The sequence below is a fragment of the Tupaia chinensis genome, unplaced genomic scaffold (genome assembly GCF_000334495.1).
Source record: "Tupaia chinensis unplaced genomic scaffold, TupChi_1.0 Scaffold000466_1, whole genome shotgun sequence".
NCBI classification, from domain to species: Eukaryota; Metazoa; Chordata; class Mammalia; order Scandentia; family Tupaiidae; genus Tupaia; species Tupaia belangeri.
The window spans coordinates 3,116,742-3,138,377 of NW_006159975.1; the positions used below are offsets into that span (position 1 = coordinate 3,116,742).

The following is a 21,636-nucleotide window of genomic DNA, read 5'->3' on the forward strand; positions in this document are numbered from 1 at the left end:
AACTAAAAACCTTCTACACAGCAAAAGAAACAATTAACGGAATAGCAAGACAATCTATGAAATGGAAAAAAGTATTTAGAAACCACATCCTATTAAGGGTTTTATTTTCCTCTCAAAGGATATAAAAAATTCCTACAACTCAATAACAAAAAAAGCAAATAACTTGAATAAAAATAGGTAAAGTGCTTAATATTTTGACATCAATTAAAGTTCTTAAAATTTTAGATCGAAATTGCAACAAATCTGTATCTTTAGATTAAAGGTGTTATTTTCCTTAGTTTTTTAATATCTAAAAAATAACCACAAGGTTTCTTGGTCCTATTTTTATATCCTTCATCATTTTTAAAAAGCTCAATGAACTATTAAAGACAAGTTTAATAAGCACTCACAATACACTTCCATTACTCTATTGGTTACATGAGTTGTGGTCAGGAAAAACAAAACAAAACAAAACAAAACAAAAACAAAAGCTAACGGGATTTTAAAAATAATAATATCAACAATATTAACAATATCAAATGTTGTGGCATTAAGTTTATGAGCTTCCAGCATTCTGGGAAAGAGATCTGTGTTGGTGACAGACCAAGCAAGTTTCATGAAAAAGATGGATACAGGGAATGGGGTCAAAGAAATGGAGTAAGTTCACAGTCCACTAGGAATAGCATAAAACCGGTTAAAAACAAGTGGTTGCAAAGAAAACCTAAACTCAGCTTTTACAGGTCTCCCTAAAAATTTCTTACAAAGTTTTTCATACATAAACACATGTACATATACATAAACACACACACACACACACACACACACACACATACATAAGGAGATTTCATAGTATTCCTGGGAAAGAAGAATTATGGAGGTAGTAGATGTCATGGTAGTTAAGGTGCTAGACTCTCACATGGCTGACAGTGGTTTGAGTTCCAGACCTGGCAGATTTACTCTCATGCTGGGGACGTGAGCATGCATGCCCAAAATTCCAAGAGGAGAATGGAGGAGAAGGGATTACGGCATGTCCATCTTGCCTGGTGGGATGATTTCTTTTCTCTCCCTCCATTTCTCTCTATTTCTCCAGTGAGCACAGATGCCCTATAGCAAAAGTCTCTACCCCCCAAATGTGAAATTAAAATATAAATTCATTTTGGTGCAAAACATTTTGAAATGCATGCATAGTTTTTATATATATTTTTTTACACATTTTCCATGAACATTTGAGGTCTCTCTTTCTCTCTACACACACGCACACACGTATACTCATCTCTTTGTATATGCTACATATGCTATATAGTATATATCTATATATGGACACAAATAGTACATACACACACAGTACTTATAATGCAAACAAACGCATGCACACTAACTCAAAATCTCCTGAAAACATAACTGCTCTCTCTTTTACAGCTCTTGCTCCATGATCCCCTGATATCCAGCCAGCCAGGACCATGGACACAGGCTGACTAGGAAACAAACTAGTGATCTTATGTATGGATCCATCATCGTTGAGCAGTACATCCTCACACCATGGCTGGTCCATAGCTCTCTGTTTAGACCAACCAGTCTGGATCTCCCGAAAATATCCTGGCAACAGTTAACTCCTTTTAGAAAAGTCCTTGCTCCTGCCCCTCTCACCATTTTGCATCCTCTACCCTACACCACATTCAGTGTTTCTCTTGACAGGAACTCAGAAGTATAATGTCAGGCTTATTATAGAACAATGTTCCATTCTTCTTGGTGCTGTATAGAAATTATCATGGAGAGAACATATTTTCAAAGGTAATTAAAAGTTACAACAAACATCATCATTTGCTAGGGTCTATATGTCCATATTGTGTGATTGAGTTTCAGATTGGTTTTAGTAAACTTTTACAAAATTCATTTCAAAACAATCACTAATGTGTCAAGTGTTTCCTGGAGGCAGATACAGATCTGCTTTTGTTTCTTGGTTTTCATTTTGTTGCCTTCATATTAATAAGTGTAATACTAAAATTCAGATAAAAAAGGCTTAAATATGACCCTGCCAATTTGATATTGAATGTGTGTGGATAAAAAACTATATCTATATACATTGAATATCAAATGCAATATTGAATTGTGGTAAACAGAAAAAGTATCATCTTTTTCAGCCTCAAAATGTGAGACAAAGACAGAGAGAGAGAGAGAGAGAGAGAGACTTCCTGAGGATAATAGTTTGAATTATTATTTTCATATACGAATGTTTTACAATAATTGCAAGTAATGTGAAACTCCCTCATCAGCAGAGTAGAATTTGTATTTCTTGAAACAAGTGGAACCACAGCCATAAACAGTATTTCACCTCTTGCCTGGCTTGTCTCCATTTCGAGACACAGACAGGTAGTTATAGGGCTCTGAGATCTGGAAAAGCTGAACTGAAAACCTGCTTGGCTGAATCTCAAATTTTCCTTTTATTGTTTTGTGAAAAATGGAACCTTGATTTTTAAGCCATATTTGTGGTAAAGAGAGTTTAATATAAACCAGCTAGAATTGTTTCTTCTAATCTCAATGGTCATTTTAAAGTAAAAATTTTGTGTCCAAAATACCAAACATTTTCATAAGATTGTTTTGTTTTTGGAGAGGTTTTTTTTTTTTCGCTATAGGGCGCGTGCGTTCGCCAGACAGACAGAGAGAGACATAGAGACAGAAAGCGAGAAATCACCCCCCAGGGGGGATGGTCACGCCGCAATCCCTTCTCCTCCATTCTCCTCTCGGGATCTTGGGCACGTACGCACACGCGCCCGGCGTGAGTTTTAAGCCACCGGGTTCGGGACGTGAACCACGGTCGACTACGTGGGAGTCCAGCGACATAGCCATTACGCTAACTGCTGGTTCCCAAGATTGTTTTGTTTTTGTAAATGGCAAAGCCCCTTCCTTTCTGCCAGCCTTCCTTCTTTTCCCTTTCCTTTGACGCTCCCCCTCTTCTCTCTACTATCCCTGTCTTTTTCTTCCTTTCCCCTTCGTTCCTTCTTTCTCTCTTGTCTAGCAAGAACTCTTAACATTCTATTTTCTTGAAATCAAAATAAATATTTTCTAAAATAAAAAGTTTGGATGCTCATTGTAGACATACTTTATAAAGTTTCTGGTTAAAGTCATGGGTATATGCAAACAAGAACTGTAGATGATATGTTGTGACTATTAATTTTATAAAAAGTTATGTTATTCATTGATAACAAAAGCAGGAATTATTTTTCTCAGCAAGAAAATAAAAACAAACTGTGTAATTAAACTTGAGATAAAAGAGAATAGAAGCTTTTCAATAATTTTTTTTTCTATTTTCCCCAACACTTATAAAGGCAAATTATATTGAATATTTTGGGGGAAAAAAACCCTAACAAATCCCATTCAAAATGTAAACCAAATTGAGACATCTTTAAACTTTCCCTGGTTTCCCTTGCTAGTTTGTATTTTTGTTTGTTTGTTGACAGTGGATAACATATGTCTTGTATTTTGCAGTAAAGATACAAATAACTTCAAAATCCTTTAGATTTAAAATATGATTTCTATATTTCTTTCCTCAGTTCAGAATTTTGAATACATTGAAACTCTTAGCTGTTGTTTAAATATTGTCATTTTCTTTGCATAACTTTCTTAAAACTCACTATTGAGGTTCCCTCAAAGTTTCTTGGCATTTGGCTTTTCCATTCCCCCCTAACTCTTTTATTTTACAAGAATCACCTGGCTTTTCTACCTGGTAAGGAACCAGTAAAATTTAGCAGCATTTTTAGCCAAGGTCATCTCAGTCATTCATTAGCACTTGGAAATGTTTAGGCACAAAAGTCAAATTAGGTTGGAAAGTATTTCTAATTTTACAGGATTCAAACACTTGATAATAAACAACTAGTTATCATTATTTGAACCAGATGATGAGAAAGCAAAAAATGAAAATAATCTAATGAATCCATGGAATAATCAAGTTTTATATTGTATGGCTATTCAATTTAGGTTTAACTGCTCATTTTAGGGTCTCCTAGCAATAACTTTCTCTTTATTTTTGTGGCTGAATATATATATATATATATCTCACATTTTGATCAGAAAAAGATCTTTGCAAGTTATTTTCCGCATTTTCAGAATACAGTTCCCACAGCCAATCTTTAAAAAATGAAGATTTAGTGAAGTTTACTATTTCTTTGCTGTGATATTTCTTGTCTCCATTTCCTTTCTGTCCATTTATTCCTCCTTCCTTTGACTGATTTTCCTTAGGTCTTTTATCCTATGCCTACAATAAAAGGTTGGCTTTAAACTGCTTTACAAGATAAACTTAAGTACCTTAAAATGCTGATTTATTTGAGCAAAGGTTTACCAAAGGGGCAGTAATAAACCACTGACTTGGGCTCCATCTGAGTGTGAGGGGAAAACTTTCATTATGAGTTCGGGGAAGCAAGATGAAGAAAGCAATTGGTTGGCTGTGGAGTAGCAGAATTAAAATTCCTAGTTAGAAGTTAGTTGGTTGTTCTGATTTGCCAAATTCTTGTTTCATTTACTAGGACATGATAGTTTATACTGAATTGGGATTTGGTTTGCTTATGGAGGAACTCAGCACACTAGAGTTGCCTCAGTTTTCAATGACCTCCCAATTAATGATTTTAACACCTATTTTAGCCTGCCTTTTTACACTTTTCTAAGACTACATTGTCCACACATTTGCCTTTTTCTACTACCTGAAGATTCTAAGCTTTAAAATCCCAACTTTCTGCATAAGCTGGATTTCTCCTAAGATCCCTCTGTTTTTATTTTCCAGCACCATAATAATTTCTTTGTTTTTGTTTGTTTGTTTTTAAATGCCTGAATGTATACAGTACACACAATGAGAAAGAAAGAGACAGAAAGCACACACCAGTGAGGCCAGTCACACTGCAATCACACTTTCCTCCACTTCATTTTCTCAGGGTACTAGGCACAAATCTGGTGTTTCTTCCAGGGCTGGGACCTGAACCCTGCTTGTCCATGCAGGATCCAGCTTCCTTTGCACAGTGTCTAAGACCACAGGACTGGCCCACTCTAATAACACTAACTAAACTCTTTTTTCATTTCTCTCCTCCAAATGCACCACCTCTCCCTAAGTCATTCTCTTAGCACAGAAAATTGGTGGTCTTCTCTGGATTACTTTAAGAAGTCAGCCAGTGCTTACTCACCTCTGCATGGAATCTTTCCTTTTAAATATGGTGCACAAATGAGCACCACATTTTCATCATAACTTTATGCAAACCGCAACATAAATTCAGGCTTATTGATTCCTCAGTAGAATTCAACTTGAAGAGAGGAGTTGTTGGCTGACTTCTGCATTTGGAATTTCTATCTCATAGCAGATATTAAAGGCAAAATAAGTATTTGTTGGGACAAATGGTAAATTTATATGCTTATTTACTATAATCTGCACTGTATAGACCCAAATTGATTTCATGCTCAACTACTAAAATTTGTAATTTATTTTTAAGTAAATGAAAGCTAGCCAAAATTTAGGAAATGCAGATGAATATTTTTGTCCATTGTTATATTTTAATGATTGTAATTCCTGTAAGAAGCAACTTATGTATTAAATTATTGCAGAAAGTACTTGAAGTAAAAGTGGCATATGTACTTGTCCATTTGGGCTGCTATAACAAAATGAAATGCCATAGATTGAGTAGCTTATATAATAAACAAAAGAAATCTATTTCTCACATCTCTGAAGGCTGACAAGTCCAAGGTCAAGGTGACAGTATATCTGGTGTCTGGTAAAGGCTTGACTTCTCATAGAAGGTGCTTCTAGCTATGTCCTTACATCGTGAAGGAGAAAGGGATCTCTTTCTGACTCCTATAAGGACCCTGATGCCATTCATAAGAGCTACGCTCTCATGACACAATTACCTGCCAATCATCTGACCTCTTGATATCATTGTACCAGGAATTTGGTTTCAGAATATGAACTTTGAGAGGCAAAAACTTTCAGACATTAATACAACAAACTAAAGACAATTAAAATAACCATTTGATAATGTTCCTTTGATAAGTTAGACAAATTTATTTATGTATCTGAAGAGTTATAACATCAACATTTTGAACCTATCCATTGTCTTCAAAAGTTTCATCAAGCTTTTTTGCAACCCTTCATCCTATAGTTCTCCATTCCTAGTCTCTGAGGCAACCATTGATATACTTTCTCTCACTATGTGTTTATTTGCATTTTTTTGGAATTTAATGTAAATGGATTACATTAGCTCATTTACATTAATAGATTCACATTAATAGATTCATATTATATTCAATATAATAAATGGAATCATATAGTATATACAGTCTGATTTATTTCACTTAGCAAAATTATGCTGAAATTCTGTTATGACATAAAGCGATAGTATATGCTTTTTAAAAATAATTATTTATTTAATTTTATTTATTATTATTATTTTTTTAACTTGCTATAGGGCACATGTACTCACCAAAGAGAGAGGGAAAATGAGGAAGCAAACCCCTAGATCTGGGACTGGAACCATGATTGGCCTTATGGGAGTTCAGTGCCTTAACCACCATGCCCCCTGCTGGTCCCAATATATTCCTTTTCATGGCTTCATAGTATTATTGCAGAGGTATACCACAATTTGTTAATCCACTCACAAGGTGATAGACATTTGGATTTTTTTCAAGTTGGGACTTATTAGGAAACTATTATAAATAAATCTACTATAACTAGTCTTCCAAACCTTTTATAAGCATATACTTTTCATGGTTCTAAAGAGATTCCCAGGACTAGAATGGCTGGATCATATAATAAGTGTATGTTTAACCCTTTAAGAAAGCATCTAAATGTTTTCCAAAATTACTGTAGCATTTTGAATTACAGCAGTATATGGAGAGTTCCTGTTACTCTGCATCCTCACCAATTCTTGGTATGATTATTCTTTATAATCTTAACGGTCTGATAGGTAGTGGTAACTTATTTTGTTTTTAATTTGCATTGACTAATGACTAATTATTTGAGTATCACTTCATGTGCATATTTGACCTACACAGATCTTTGCTAAAGTACCTGAATGTTATAAAGATATTAAAACAAACAAATTACTAGCCCAGCCACCATAGCATGCACTGTTTGATGCAATTATGTGGCAAGTTGGGGTCACATAGGAGCTGGATTCACTTCCTGGCCCACCCTAATAAGACAGGTATGTAGCACATGCTTGTGTTTCCAGCTATGAGGGAAGCTGACTCTGTCTAAAAAATACAAAAACCAAACAGAAGTAACCCCCTCTCAAAATAAACAAATTACTGATACATATGGCAACTGAATTAACTATAGAATATTGAACAGTCTAAACCAGACAAAAAGAGTATACACAGCCTAATTTCATTTATCTCAATCCCGAGCTTGCCTATGGTGATAAAAGTTAGGATAGTGTTTATATTTAAAGTTCTATTTAATAAAAGGGAGAAGTAGTTAAGTTTTTTGGGCTTTTGTTAGGTTCTATTTTTAGATCTCAGTGAGAGTTACAAGGGTTATTATTGTAATGTTGCGAAGTTCATCATACTTTTCATTCACAAGGCCCAGCCAAAGTGGTAAAGCGGTAGTGCAAGACTCTGCAATGCTGGAAGCTAATATAGCAGATCAGGATTCAGTTCTGGAGGCTACCTGTACATGCTTGGCATGTGTGCTTTTGCCTATAATCCTCTCTAGCAAAGGTTGGAGCATTGCAGTTAAGGCTCTGTTGATAGTGTTTTTCTTTTTATTTCTCTCCTTTTTATGTCTCTTCCTCATGAAAAAAAGAAGTAAACCAAAAAAACAGAAAGTTTTCATTCGTGATTTGCTTTAAAAAGTTAATTTGGGGCCAGCATGTGGCATAGTGGTTAAGGCACTAGACTCCAACGTGGCCTACTGTGGTCTGAGTCCCAGACTGGTGGATTGATACTTTTGCTGGGCATGTGTGCATGGGTGTCTAAAAGCCCAAGGAGAATGGAGGAGAAGGGATTGCAGTGTGGCCGTCCCCCTCGGGGTGGGGTGGGGGGGAGTGATTTCTCACTTTCTGTCTCTTTTTCTCTAGTGAGTGCACATGCCCTACAGCAAAAATCTCTTTCAAAAAATAAATAAAATAAAATAAAAAGGTTAATTTAAAAATAAATAGAATAACTTAGCTAATATTACCAACAAAACAATTAGCAATTTTACTGTTTCTTATGTACCAGTACTATACTACATGAAAATCTAAGAAAAAACAGGAAGAGTACAAAATAGTAACACCAACAATTATCATATATTCAAAGAAATGCTTAGATCAGGTATTTATAACTCAGAAAAAATGCTTTTACTTAATATTTGCTGCCATAAGTAGTTTGCATTGGAAATATTGTCTTGAAACTCATTATGCTATGTGGACCATAGAAACATTGGTTAATTCTATTATGGTGTGGAGATAGAAATACAAATAAAAAGTAGAATAATGAAGTAGAAATATTAATACATTTATCTGAGAGAAATTATTTGCCATTTATTGAAAATATGAGATTTTGTTGCTTCATTTCTTTTTTTTTTTTTATTTTTAGTTCAGTGTTGCAGTTTTACATCACACTGAGCCTGGACAAAAAGAACACATTTTCAAGCAGGCACTCTGCTTTTCTAGTCTTTTTTTTTAATGCTAACTAACAAATTTTCAGCAAGTAAAGGGTGAAATGACAAATATTTTCCAAATTTTGATTTGAAGATTGATTTCTGGAAATCTGAAAATCTTCACTGAAATAATCACTTATATTTAAAATTGTCAGATTAAATGTGAATATTCAAAATGAACACCCTTCAAAATTGCCTAATGTTCAGTATTAAAAGAATTTAAAAGGGTAAGCAGACATAGCTTTGATTTATCATTAGAAACAGACAAACGAAGGCCCAACTCTAGTGGTGCCAGTGGGAAGGCATCACTCCCTGGTACCTGAGGCTACATGAGAAACTCAGGTTAGATCCTGGCCCAATCTAAACAAGCTGGGCATGGTGGCATACACCTTTGGTCCTGACAGGCTGAGAGGCTGGGCAGAAAGATCACTACATCTGATGGCAATACTCTGTCAAAATGCCCCTGTCACTTTTTCTTTCCCTCCTTTTCTCTCTCTCTTTTGTGCTATCTCTGTCTCTTGATGTCTCTTTAAAAAAAGAAGAAATAAACAAAACCATTTTGGGGATATATCATAAGATTTGAAGATAGTACTCAAAATATATGCATGTAAAATATTTATTAATATATCATCATAAAACAAATCAAGCTATTTGGTCACATTAAAAGTATTTATTGAACATCATGAGTTGAGAACCTTGTTGTATAAATATAGTGATGCGAACGGGCATGGAATTCTGTTGGTTGTAGTCTTGGTGGTAAAATTTCTGAGTTAGATCTAATTTATATTCAGCTTTAATGAATAGTTTTTATCAAATTGCTTATATTGATGATAGATTATTGAATGACTGCAGTAGCTGCCTATCCTTTGGCAGTCTAGAATTCAGTGAAGACACATAAAAGTAAGCAACAATTTCAAAATACATTTATAAGCACCACTGTGGAGGTTTACTACTGAGTTTGTGTATATATATTCACACACACACATGCACACATATACACACATACATAAATACACACACACACATACATATATATATATACACACACACATACATGTAACCTCAGGTACCAGGGAGTGACGCCCTCTCACTTGCACCATTGGAGCTGAGCCTAGGTTTGTCTGTTTCTAATGATAAATCAAAGCTATGTCTACATTACCCTTTACAATTCTTTTAATATTGAACATTAGGCAATTCTGAAGGATGTTCATTTGGAATGTTTACATTTAATCTGAAAATTTTAAATGTAAGTGATTATTTCAGTTAAGATTTCCAGATTTCCACACACACACACACACACACACACACACAGACACACACATATCCACATCAATATATGCTAAATCTTGTAAAACAATAATATATTATTATTGCTATCATCTTAGAATATCATAGCTCTCTATTTTGAAATAAGTGAAATCTGAAACTTATTTCAAACAATTAACTGCCATGGGAAATAGTAACAGTTTGATTTTATTTAGGAACTTGCTGAACAATGCCCTAAATGCTTGAAGTCTAGAATAGTAAAGTTCACTTCAAGTTGATTCCAGATGTTCAGCCTTATTGAATTATTTCCAGTTTTCTTAAAGTGATAAGATTTCTTGTCTCTCTCTCTGATTTAGAGACTAATTCTCTGGGTATCCCTGCTTATAGAAATTATCACGCTCATCAAAGAGCAAACTAACAGGAACCAGCATGTGCTGATTAGAGAAAAATTTTCCTCACCCAGTCATCCAGTTGACACATTTCTGGAAAAATTACTTGGGATGTAAATTTTGAAAGGAGGGATTGCTAGAACTATAATTACTGGTACACAAGCATTTTTTGCTATGTGATGTCCCTTAATGTAATGATGTCCCTTATTTTAACAGTCACTAGTCTTATTGTATTAAGTCACCAATACCTGAACAATCAAGACCAGAAAATGATGAGTAGGGCATTCTGGACAGCAGGCAAGAGCTACAATGGTTAAGATACATATTTCTCTGAACTGCTTGATGTTAAACTCTGTTTTAGCACTGGTAACACAAACTAGGTGCATCCCAGCCTAAGTAGGGTCGCTCTGAGGTCAGCAGTTCCTGAGGTTTGCCATGAGGGACATAATTGAGAATCACCAGCACTGAGCTGTGTATAAACATGAGGATTATTGATTCAAGGGGCAGTGGAAGTGGCCTTGGTCATGAAGGCAGGGACCATGTTTTGCTTGACCTCATTCCAACAGTTTTCAATACAGGGTGCATGGCAATTCCTTGACAGGAGTGAACTTCCTAGTGAAAGAACAAAACTTATCTCTGATAGGGTAAATGTCAAGTTGAATGAACTTAAGTGGAGGAGATGTATATCTTGGGTGGAGAAATGTGTGTGTTTGTATGTAAAAATCACTTGGCAAACTCATACTTTGTTAGAACTGGAAGTTCCTTTTGTAGTTAGGTAGTTTATCTCATGTCATGGATGTAAAACTCAAGAGAGAATGTTTCTGGACCCAAGTTACGCATTTTACAAGTGTGTGATGGCAAAATGAGTTCAAATTTTTGGCTCCTATTTAGACCTCTTTTTCAACTAGACATTGACGTTTCCCTGGGATTATAATAGCAAATCTTGGGAAATGTAATAGTCTAGTATTTTAATATTATGTCTACATCTGAATATATTATAATAGAAATTTGAGGAGAAATTTTAAAATACACAGAGATGAAAGCAGAGTCATTAAAATAGTGAGAGCATTATGACAGCAATCAAAAGGTATTTGAACTATTGGACCTAAAAATTCAAATACTGGATCTAAAAATGCTTTTTTAATAAAAATTATGCAGTTCCAATGTAATCTTATACATAAATAAATTTATGATATCATATATTTATAATTTATTTACATATAGTATTAAAATATAAGTTGTACTATTGTATAATGCAAGAATCTTTTTTTTTATTCAATAGAATTATTACATTGTAGACATTTTTCTAAGTACTAGTCCTTATATTAATCCTGTCTGGACATGTCTTAGACTGAATTTCTTAGAAAACAGAGCCTGAAGCAAATCTTATGTGCTGAAGCCTTCCTGGAAGATGCAATCCCAAAGCTGCAATAGTGAAGTCAAAAGGAAAGTGAGAAAGCAAAGGAACGAAAACAAATGTAGTTGGCAGTTTCTGTCACTGAGCAATCACTGGCATCACAAGAAAACTAATTATAAGGGATATCTTCCAGATAAAGCCTACTTGGTGAAAGGCTTTCAAACAGTCCTTTGATGGAGGAAGGGAAAGGAATTTATCTGCGGACTTCTTCAACCTCTTCTCTGTCACTGATCAAATTTTTCCCAAGGGCATTAAAGATCATCTTAAGGCATATATCCCAAGCCAGCTCTTACATCTGAGTCTGAAAGTGCTGGGAGGATCCTGAACATTAGCAATAGCTCTTGCTTAGATGAATCTTGGTGATAAGTAAGCCATGGTTTGAAACACAATTGGATTAATGGAGGTTGGTTCCTAACATTGGTGGTTACCTCATGGGAAGAAAAGACAGCATTAAGAGTTGAGGAGATGCTTAGATGTCAGGACGAAATGAATATGGAGAAGGGAAAACCAGTCCAGTCAGAGTAGGGACCATTTCATTCAAATGAGGGAATTAGTGCTACCCATAAATTAAGTAACACACACAAGATCATATAACTAAACATGGCAGAGCCAGTACCCGCACCTGGATGCTTCTCACGCGAAAGCCAATGCTCTTAGCTGTAAAGTGACTCTAGCTCAGCTTAAATGACACAACAACATAGAACAGTAAATATTCATGGAGCACTCTGCATACATTCAATAAATTATGAGAAACCATTTTCAGGAGGAATAAATATAAAAATAATTTAAAATAATTATTATCTAAAAAATGTAGAGTAGGTCCAAAAAACCAAATCGCTTCATATAATTTGGTATTAGGAATGTGGTCATGGATAAAGTAGACTGAACTTGAAAAAATCTGAGTCATTAAAGAAATGAGTAAAAGTAATTTGCATGCATGTGAAATATAAAGTAGGTTTTCAAAATAAGAAATGCAAATTAAAGAATGTTTTTAGTAATATTATTTATTATGTAAAAAATATTGTGAGGCACAGAAACCAGTCAGACTAGAGGAAAAAAACCCAGAAACTAGTCATAATAAATCGCCCAAGATTTATAAGCTACTTCTGCATAAGGAAGGGAGAGGGCAGGCCTTCACTTTTATACTACATACTTCTGTATCATTTATTCTTTTAAATAAAATATTTCGATCTTTAATAAAATTTATGTTTATAGTTTGACTTCAGAAATTAGTATGTATTACTTAAAATTAATATTTTTTTTCATTTAAAAAAAAAGTCATTGGCATACTCATAGTTTTGTTTCCTGGGTGAAGAAAGTATGGCACCTAATTTCTCTCAAACAGCTCTGAAATAATTTTTCTTAAATGATGAGTAATGATCTAGAAGGTTCTTAACTTTCTTCAATTTAACCCTTTTCAACTTTATTTGGTAAGTCTATCATTAAATATTTGTTATTTCTAAATCTAGCAAATCTCAATGTGATGAAAAAAATATTGTGAGGCACAGAAACCAGTCAGACTAGAGGAAAAAAAACCAGAAACTAGTCATAATAAATCGCCCAAGATTTATAAGCTACTTCTGCATAAGGAAGGGAGAGGGCAGGCCTTCACTTTTATACTACATACTTCTGTATCATTTATTCTTTTAAATAAAATATTTCGATCTTTAATAAAATTTATGTTTATAGTTTGACTTCAGAAATTAGTATGTATTACTTAAAATTAATATTTTTTTTCATTTAAAAAAAAAGTCATTGGCATACTCATAGTTTTGTTTCCTGGGTGAAGAAAGTATGGCACCTAATTTCTCTCAAACAGCTCTGAAATAATTTTTCTTAAATGATGAGTAATGATCTAGAAGGTTCTTAACTTTCTTCAATTTAACCCTTTTCAACTTTATTTGGTAAGTCTATCATTAAATATTTGTTATTTCTAAATCTAGCAAATCTCAATGTGCTAGAGAAAAATCAAAAGGATTTTGAAAACCAGGGAAAATTTAGGTTACAGAGTAGAGGTGTTAAAATAATTATTCACAACTAATCTTCTATTCCACAAGACCTCAGATGCAGTAAATTGAACACGTTTTTCTCAGAGGGAAATTGCTTTTTGCAATATCTGAGTTGGTATTTTTCAGACTAAAGCAAATTGGGTAGCACAATAAGGACTATCCCTATGGACACAAAGCCTGTTTAAGTTCTCAGTGGTCAAATTTGCAAAAAACTCAGATGTTTAAAATCCCTCCAGGCTCACTGAAGTAGTTCACAGTTTCCTGGGATCGATCGATCGATCTATCTATCTATCTATCTATCTATCTATCTATCTATTTAAACAAGCACACTTGCTTCATATTCGTGGGGCCACTAAATATGCCCCTCTTTTACTAAAACAACAGTTGTCCAGATCTTAGCTGGCCGTGAGGAGAGCTTCGTGGCTCTAGAAACCAAGCCAGTTAGATTTCAAAATTGCTGTTGACCAAGTGATGCCTCACCTCTCCTAGCCTCTCTTTTTAGTCAAGACTGTCTTGTACAGTTTTATTATACCTTTCCCACAATGGAATGTTGAGTATATCAGACCAAATAACTAGGCTCCTTTAGTTCACAGGGCTTCAGGTGAGAAGGACTGGACCTAAGGAGCCCCATTCACTCCTGGCACTAATCTAGAAGATAAGATTCTTGAATTTAAGCTGGTGTTTCAAAGGGAGAAGACTTTGGAAACAAGTTATGGTGAGTCTTTCTTTTTAATTTGCCATAAGGCACATGCACTTACCAGAGACAGATCCAGAGAGAGAGAATGTGAGAAAATACCCTTGAGGAGGGAAGACCACGCCATGACCACTTCTCCTCTATTCTCCTTTCAATTCTCCTCTCAGGATTTTTGGAATGCATGCACATGCACCTGGCATGTTTATCAAGCCACTGGGTCAGGACTCAAACTATACTGTTGGTTATGTGGGATCCAGCTGCCTTAACCAGCATGCCACCTGCCAGGCTCTGGGTAAGTCTCTTTTTTTATCTGGGAGGAATATGAATATTTGGGGACAACAAAGTGGACTCATAGTCAGCTTCCTGGTCAGAGGCTGGCTAAGGACATAGTCCAGCTTCACTCAAGTCTTCCCATACTGCTTTCTTAACTAATATCTAATCATAACCCTGTCAGAGACTCCAAGGCAAATCAACCCAACTGAGAGATGCCCTAGAACTTGTAATTCCTGATTGACAGGACTACATTAAAGATAATAAATAATTATCATTATTCTAGGAAAGGAGTTAGTAAACCTTTTCCTATAAATGTCTTAATAGTAAAAATTTTAGGTTAAGAACATATGGTCTCTATTGCAAATATTCAACTCTACTGCTCTATCATGAAAATAACCTTAATAGACAACAGTTAAGGGACCAGCAGATATGTTGCTGGACTCAACAGTGAACTATAGTTCAAGTTCCAGATTCGGCAACTTAAAAAACTCTCTATGTATGAAACTAGAAATGGAAATTTATTGATGATAACGTCTGATTAAGCCACTATGCAGTATATTCTGGATGGGAAATGACGTTTTGTATACTGTGATGATGCTTAGGGAATGAATGTAAATTAATTAAAATAAATGTTTTGGGGAAAAAAAAGCTCATGGAAATGCGTGTAATGGGAAAACTATGTATGAATTTCAAAAAGTTTTTGTAAATAAATAAATTCATATTTTAATTGTCAAGTAAATAAATAAAAAAACAATGACAAAAAACTCACGCTGGGCATGTGTGCGTGCCTGCCCAAGATCACGAGAGTAGAATGGAGGAGAAAGAATTGCAGTGTGGCCATCCCCCCTGGGAGGGCGGTGATTTCTTGTTTTCTGTTTCTCTGTCTCTCTAGAAAGCAAGCATGACCTATTTAAAAAAATCTCTCTCTCAATAAACAAATAGACAATAGTTAAACAAATGAACATGAGTATATCACAATAAAAAACTTACTTATGGTACTGAAATTTGAACTTTACATATGTTATTCATCTATACATTTATATTTTACACATCAGGAAATATTATGCTTATTTTAGAATTTTTTGACTACTTAAAAATATAAGGGCCAGCAAGTGGCATGGTAATTAAGGCAGTGGATTTCACATGGCCAATTGTGTGGTTTAAGTCCCAGACTCAGCGGATTGAAAAACACTCCAGATGCATACCTGCTCAAACTCCTGAGAGGAGACTGAAGGAGAAGGGATTGTGGTATGGCCATCCCCCAAGGGGATGATTTCTCACTTTCCCTCTCTCTTTGACTTTGTGGTGAGCGCATGCACCCTATATCAAAAGTTTATATGTTATATATTTATATTGTACCTGCATATTTATATTTACATATATTTGATATGTTACATTAATAAATATATATTTATATATGTATGTACAATTCTTAATTCACAGTCTGTATGAAAACATCTGTCAGGGAACCAGCAGTTAGCGTAATGGCTATGTCGCTGGACTCCCACGTAGTCGACCACGGTTTGAGTCTCGGATCCAGTGGCTTAAACTCACGCCGGGCGCGTGTGCGTGCGTGCCCAAGATCCCGAGAGGAGAATGGAGGAGAAGGGATTGTGGCATGGCCATTCCCTCTGGGGGGTGATTTCTCGCTTTCTATCTCTCTGTCTCTGTCTGGCAAGTGCACGCACCCTATAGCAAAAACCTCTCCAAAAAAAAAAAAAAATCTGTCAGGCTAAATTTGGCATGTAGGATGGAATTTGCCAATTCTTGTTATAAGCTATTAAGTTTCGGGATGATTTTTATACAGCAATAAATGACAAAGAGGGCCCATTAAATATCCTGAATGAGAGAAAATTCCCAGGAATCCAAAAGAGAAAAGACTAAATCCTTGAAATGAGACAGGAATTAATGGGAACTTAAATGTAAGGGTGCGGAGTAAATAAAAGATGCTGCTGCCCCAAATTGTTCCTCTGCTCTGTTATGAATTAGTTCAAGTTTTACCCCTGCATTGTCTTTTTTTTTTTTTTTTCCCAGTTTGCTACAGGGTGCATGAGCTCACTGGAGTGAAACAGAGAGAGAGAATGAGGAAGCACCCTCCCTCCTAGAGACACTCCTCAATCTCTTTTCCATTTCTCCTTTTGGGATCTTGGAAATGTGCAAATATGTGTGCAGCATTTCTCAAGTTGTCAGGTCTAAGACTTGAACTGCACAGTCAGCCATGCAGAATCCAGTCTCAGCCATGAGGGATCCAGCTTTCTTAATCACTGAGCCAATGGGCTGGCTTCACTGCAGTTCTTATACATACTTCAAGTGAGTCCTTGTCCATACTATTTCCCTCAAGTCATGCATACATCTGAAAAAGTCTAATCAGCTTCACAATCAAACTTCAATAAAATTGTTTTGAAATGTATATTTAAATGATTAATTTTATAATTTGTATTTCCCAATTGTAAATTCAAAACTCTGGCAATCTTACATCTGATTCTATCTGCTACAAAATGTACTGGGGTAATAGAGGTACATTAAAGCCAACATTTCATATATTGAAATTTATGTGTATATGTGTATTTAAGGTTATATACACATGTAGTAGTGTGTGTTGGAAATGAATGTGCCGGCGAATGAGTACTGGGTCTAGATCATTCTATAATGATGGTAAGCATTAATAAAAAAAAATGGTTGAAAAGCTTTTCCTTTTTTTAAAAAATTCTGCTTTGCATATTAATTGAAATCAAGTTGTTTAGAACATTTAACATTTATTATTTACATTTCATAGAGCACAGATAAATGAGCTATATAGTGCCCAGAAGATTTATTTCTTGCACAATGGTGCATCATATTAATTAACTTATTTGTAGAGTAGCTTACATCCTTGGCATGGAAATGTTTCTAGCCCAAGGGTATTATTAACCTCAGTCCAGATAAATGTTGTTCGAAGAGTAACACAGGCAAGAAGATGGGGTGGAAGAAATAGAATAATGAAGGTAAAATAACACAGTTAATATAGTAATATTATTTTTGATTTTTAAAGAATTATTCTTTTAACTTTATTTATTTATTTATTATTTTTTAAATTGACCAGAGAGAGAAAGAAAGAAGGAAAGTGAGAAAGTAAGCTGCCTGGTCTGAGACGTGAACCGTGCTTGGCCATGTGGGAGTCCAGCACCTTAGCCACCATGCCACCTGCTGGCCCTATTTTCGATTTTTAATTTTGCTTTGTGATCATTAGAATCCACTCGCAACATCAAATATTATGGCTTTTGCTTTAGCAGGAATTTAGACATGCAAATGCATAACTTCTAACACTTCAGTAACTCACTAATAAATTTTGATAAACAAGGGAAGGATGGACAGTACTGCAATCTCTCTGAAGCCAACCCACACGGCTAAGTGCCCATGATTTGTGCTGGCTGAGTCTAGGAGTGGTGTGAAGACAACCATGTTAAGGTTGTCTCTCTCTTTCTTGCTTGCTTATGCAAAGAAAAAGATAGAATAAAGGACTTTTCAGGAACATACTTGGTAAATATAAAAAGATATAAATTCATTTATCTATCTGATTCCATTTTTGTAAGACTGCTTATTAACACCATCAGTAATAACCTAAACACAAACTTGGGTTTAGATAAAATAATTCCTTGTCCTCCTAAATAATGAAATGTGAGCAGAGCCAAAAATATGGCAATGTATTTTTTCTTATCATTGCCAAATTAATTGAGAAATTTCAGAGCTCTTGCAAGATTTTTGAAAATAGGAACAAACTTGAAAGAAGTTGGCAATATACATATAGTCTTAATGCAAACTCTTCACTTGTAATGATTGAGAGAGAAGAGAAATGACTGATTTCTATTACATTTTTCAGAGATAATGACATTCTTGGAATAGAAGAAATGGATATTTACCTCTAGGGACCATGATTCAGATGAAAAGTGTCTAGAGCAGCATGCAAAGTTTGGAAAAGGAACTTACCAGCAATACTGTAACAGAAAACATAAGACCGCCTGCCAGCTGCACTGGTTTCAAACCTGACTGCATGAGTGATGAAAAGTAGCTCCCCAGTTGCATTGTGAAAAAATTAATAGGAACATAACATTAAGACAGACATGCAAATTAGAACTGGCCTCAAAGTTCAGGATCTGAATACAATTAGGCCAAAGGTAATAGAAATACCATTCATTCATTTCATCACTTTTTCTCAAGTCTTGGCATAGATGTCATGTTTTCAATTATTTTTTTTTTAAACAACTCTTTTCTATACCCTTTTTTCACTTCATGTCCTTTGGCCAAATGTTATTTATTTGCTTATTAGATTATTATTGATCTCCTTTACTGGAATAATATTTTAATGAAGAAAGGGAATTGATCTGTCTACTAGACTGCACTATCACCAACATCTGGAACACAGCACATTCTTAATAAATATTTTACAAATGAAAAGGATGAATCCTCTTAATTCTCAAATGAAAAACACATGAGTTAGTTAAACCTTCTCAATTCTCTTTTCTCGCTTTTTATGTCAAATATACCATTATTTATTCTCTCTACAACGCCTACAATGAACAATGCCTCTGTTCTTTTTGTCTTCTTCTGTATCCTTGCTTTTACTGGTTCTAAATGATCATTTGGAAAAAAACAACTTTGCCACTAATTGGTGATAGCTATCTAACGGTCAACAGAGTAATACTCAAATCTGAGTGAATTGATTTGTTACTGTTTTAAAAAGACCATACAGGTTGAGCAACAGAAATCCCTGACTCTATCTCTTCCACCAGGAGTTTTGGATTTCCCCATTTTCTTTGTCCTTTGTGGTTCTCTTCTCTACCACGTGTAAAGCAGAAGCAAATTGCTTGAAGTTAAATCAGTACTAATCAAGCATACGTATGTTAATGATTCTCTTCTAAACCAAGATTTTTCCTCACAAATTTAAAAGCTTCTGAGGGGACTGCTCTATTTTATGCAGGCTCAAACTTTTGGTGTCTTCTAGTGTAAACTCACAGGATCCAATAATTAAATTTTCAAATATGCCAGTAGTCAGAATTTAGAATTCTGGCTATTTTTTTTTTCGAGATAGATTTTTGCTGTAAGGTGCATGTGCTCACCCCAGAGACAGAGAAAGAGAGAGACAGAAAGTGAGAAATCACCCCGCTGGGGTGATGGACATGCTGCAGTCCCTTCTCCTCCATTCTCCTCTCAAGATTTTGGGCATGCATGCACACAAATTTTAAGTCACCAGATCCAAGACCTGACCCACCATCAATCACGTGGGAATCCAGAGATGTAACCATTAGCCATCTGTTGATCCCTAATTCTGGCTATTTTTAAGCAATGGTCAATGAATCATTTTTTGTGGGAGGGGTCAGTGTAAATAATTTTTCTTTCATAATCCAGCAAATGTAAGATGAAAATAATAGGTTTTGTACAGGATCTTGTGATTTCCTCAATCATTTATTTGAGCCAGATATATTTAAATGTGTTTTAATTGTTTGTAATTATCTTTTAAAGATCTAGACATGCAAATGATTTAGTAGAGAAAAACAAGATACAATTTTGATACGGAACAATTAATAGGATGAGTTTGAGTATTATCAAATATGCACAAAACATGTTCTTTTTTTTTTGGAGAGGTTTTCACTATAGGGCGCATGCGCTTGCCAGACAGACAGAGAGAGACATAGAGACAGAAAGTGAGAAATCACCCCCCAGAGGGGATGGTCACGCCGCAATCCCTTCTCCTCCATTCTCCTCTCAGGATCTTGGGCATGCACGCACATGCGCCCGGTATGAGTTTTAAGCCACCGGGTCCGGGACGCGAACCGTGGTCAACTATGTGGGAGTCCAGCGACATAGCCATTACACTAACTGCTGGTTCCCAACATGTTCATAAAAAACATTCCTGGTCAATGAGATAGAATAGGAGATGGGAAGGAGATAAGAAAGACAGTGTCAATTAAGGTTTTCTCTTTCTCTCTCTCTCTCTCTATGTATATATATATATATATATATATGTGTGTGTGTGTGTGTGTGTGTGTATGTTTATGCATATTTACATCTATAAAAATTGATATAAAATCTTACACATAAACACACACTTATCACCTTAAATCCAAATGCCCCTAGCATCAAATATCCTGTGTCAAAATTGCTCACCAAAATGTCATGTATTCACCTATTATCAAGCAGGTACTATTAAAGTAACATCTAATATACCTCTCTTTCTGCAAATGGCACTTCTCTGAAACTAATTCTTCCTACCAAAGTGCAACAAGTAAAATAAACATCTGAAAATGTTGCCTTATTTTGAAGACATTTTCATAGCTATGCACTGTCTATTAGACAAAACAAAAATATTATGTCAGGGTCTACCATCATTAAGCCTGTGTGGTGTTCTCCAGCTTTCTCTCCTGGTCAGAGAGTCTAGTCATAAAAAAGAGGGAAAAAAAAGTCACCTCTGTTTTCTGACTCGATCATGCTGCTTTGCACCTTCTAACCTGTGATGTAGTCAGCATACAGTTACTAGGTGCAGAAGGCTGAACAATAAAACGCCAAGCTTCTGCAAAAAAAAGTGGATGGTCTATTGGGTAACACAATGGTGTCCACATATCCAGATTTCTTTGCATTTGGGATCTATTTTCAGTATCATACCTGGAAATGACTGTTTTTATCCCAAAAGCCAGGAATGACAACCCTCTCCCAACTGTAACAAAGCATTAAGCAGACAAAAAAGAGAATGAGCTAACAGACAGTGTTCAAAGGAGCCATAAAACTACAAGTCCATATAAAATGACAAAAGTCATTTCTAGGATAATGAGAAACAGGTGGCAGCATTTAGCAGAATGTATTTAAGGGGGTAAAATACCATATTTTAAATGCATTAGGTGATGTTTCTGTACAATAGCCAAATTTAAAATACTACTACTACTACTACTACTACTACTACACACACACACACACACACACACACACACACACGTTTTCTAAAATTAGGAATGAGGGCTCTG

At 35.2% G+C, this 21,636-nt stretch overlaps 1 long non-coding RNA gene across 3 annotated transcripts in view; it reads right to left on the minus strand.

The window, feature by feature from the left end:
• LOC102485203 (uncharacterized) overlaps positions 1-21,636 on the minus strand; it is a 306,679-nt gene that overhangs the window by 191,366 nt on the left and 93,677 nt on the right. The window lies entirely within an intron of this gene.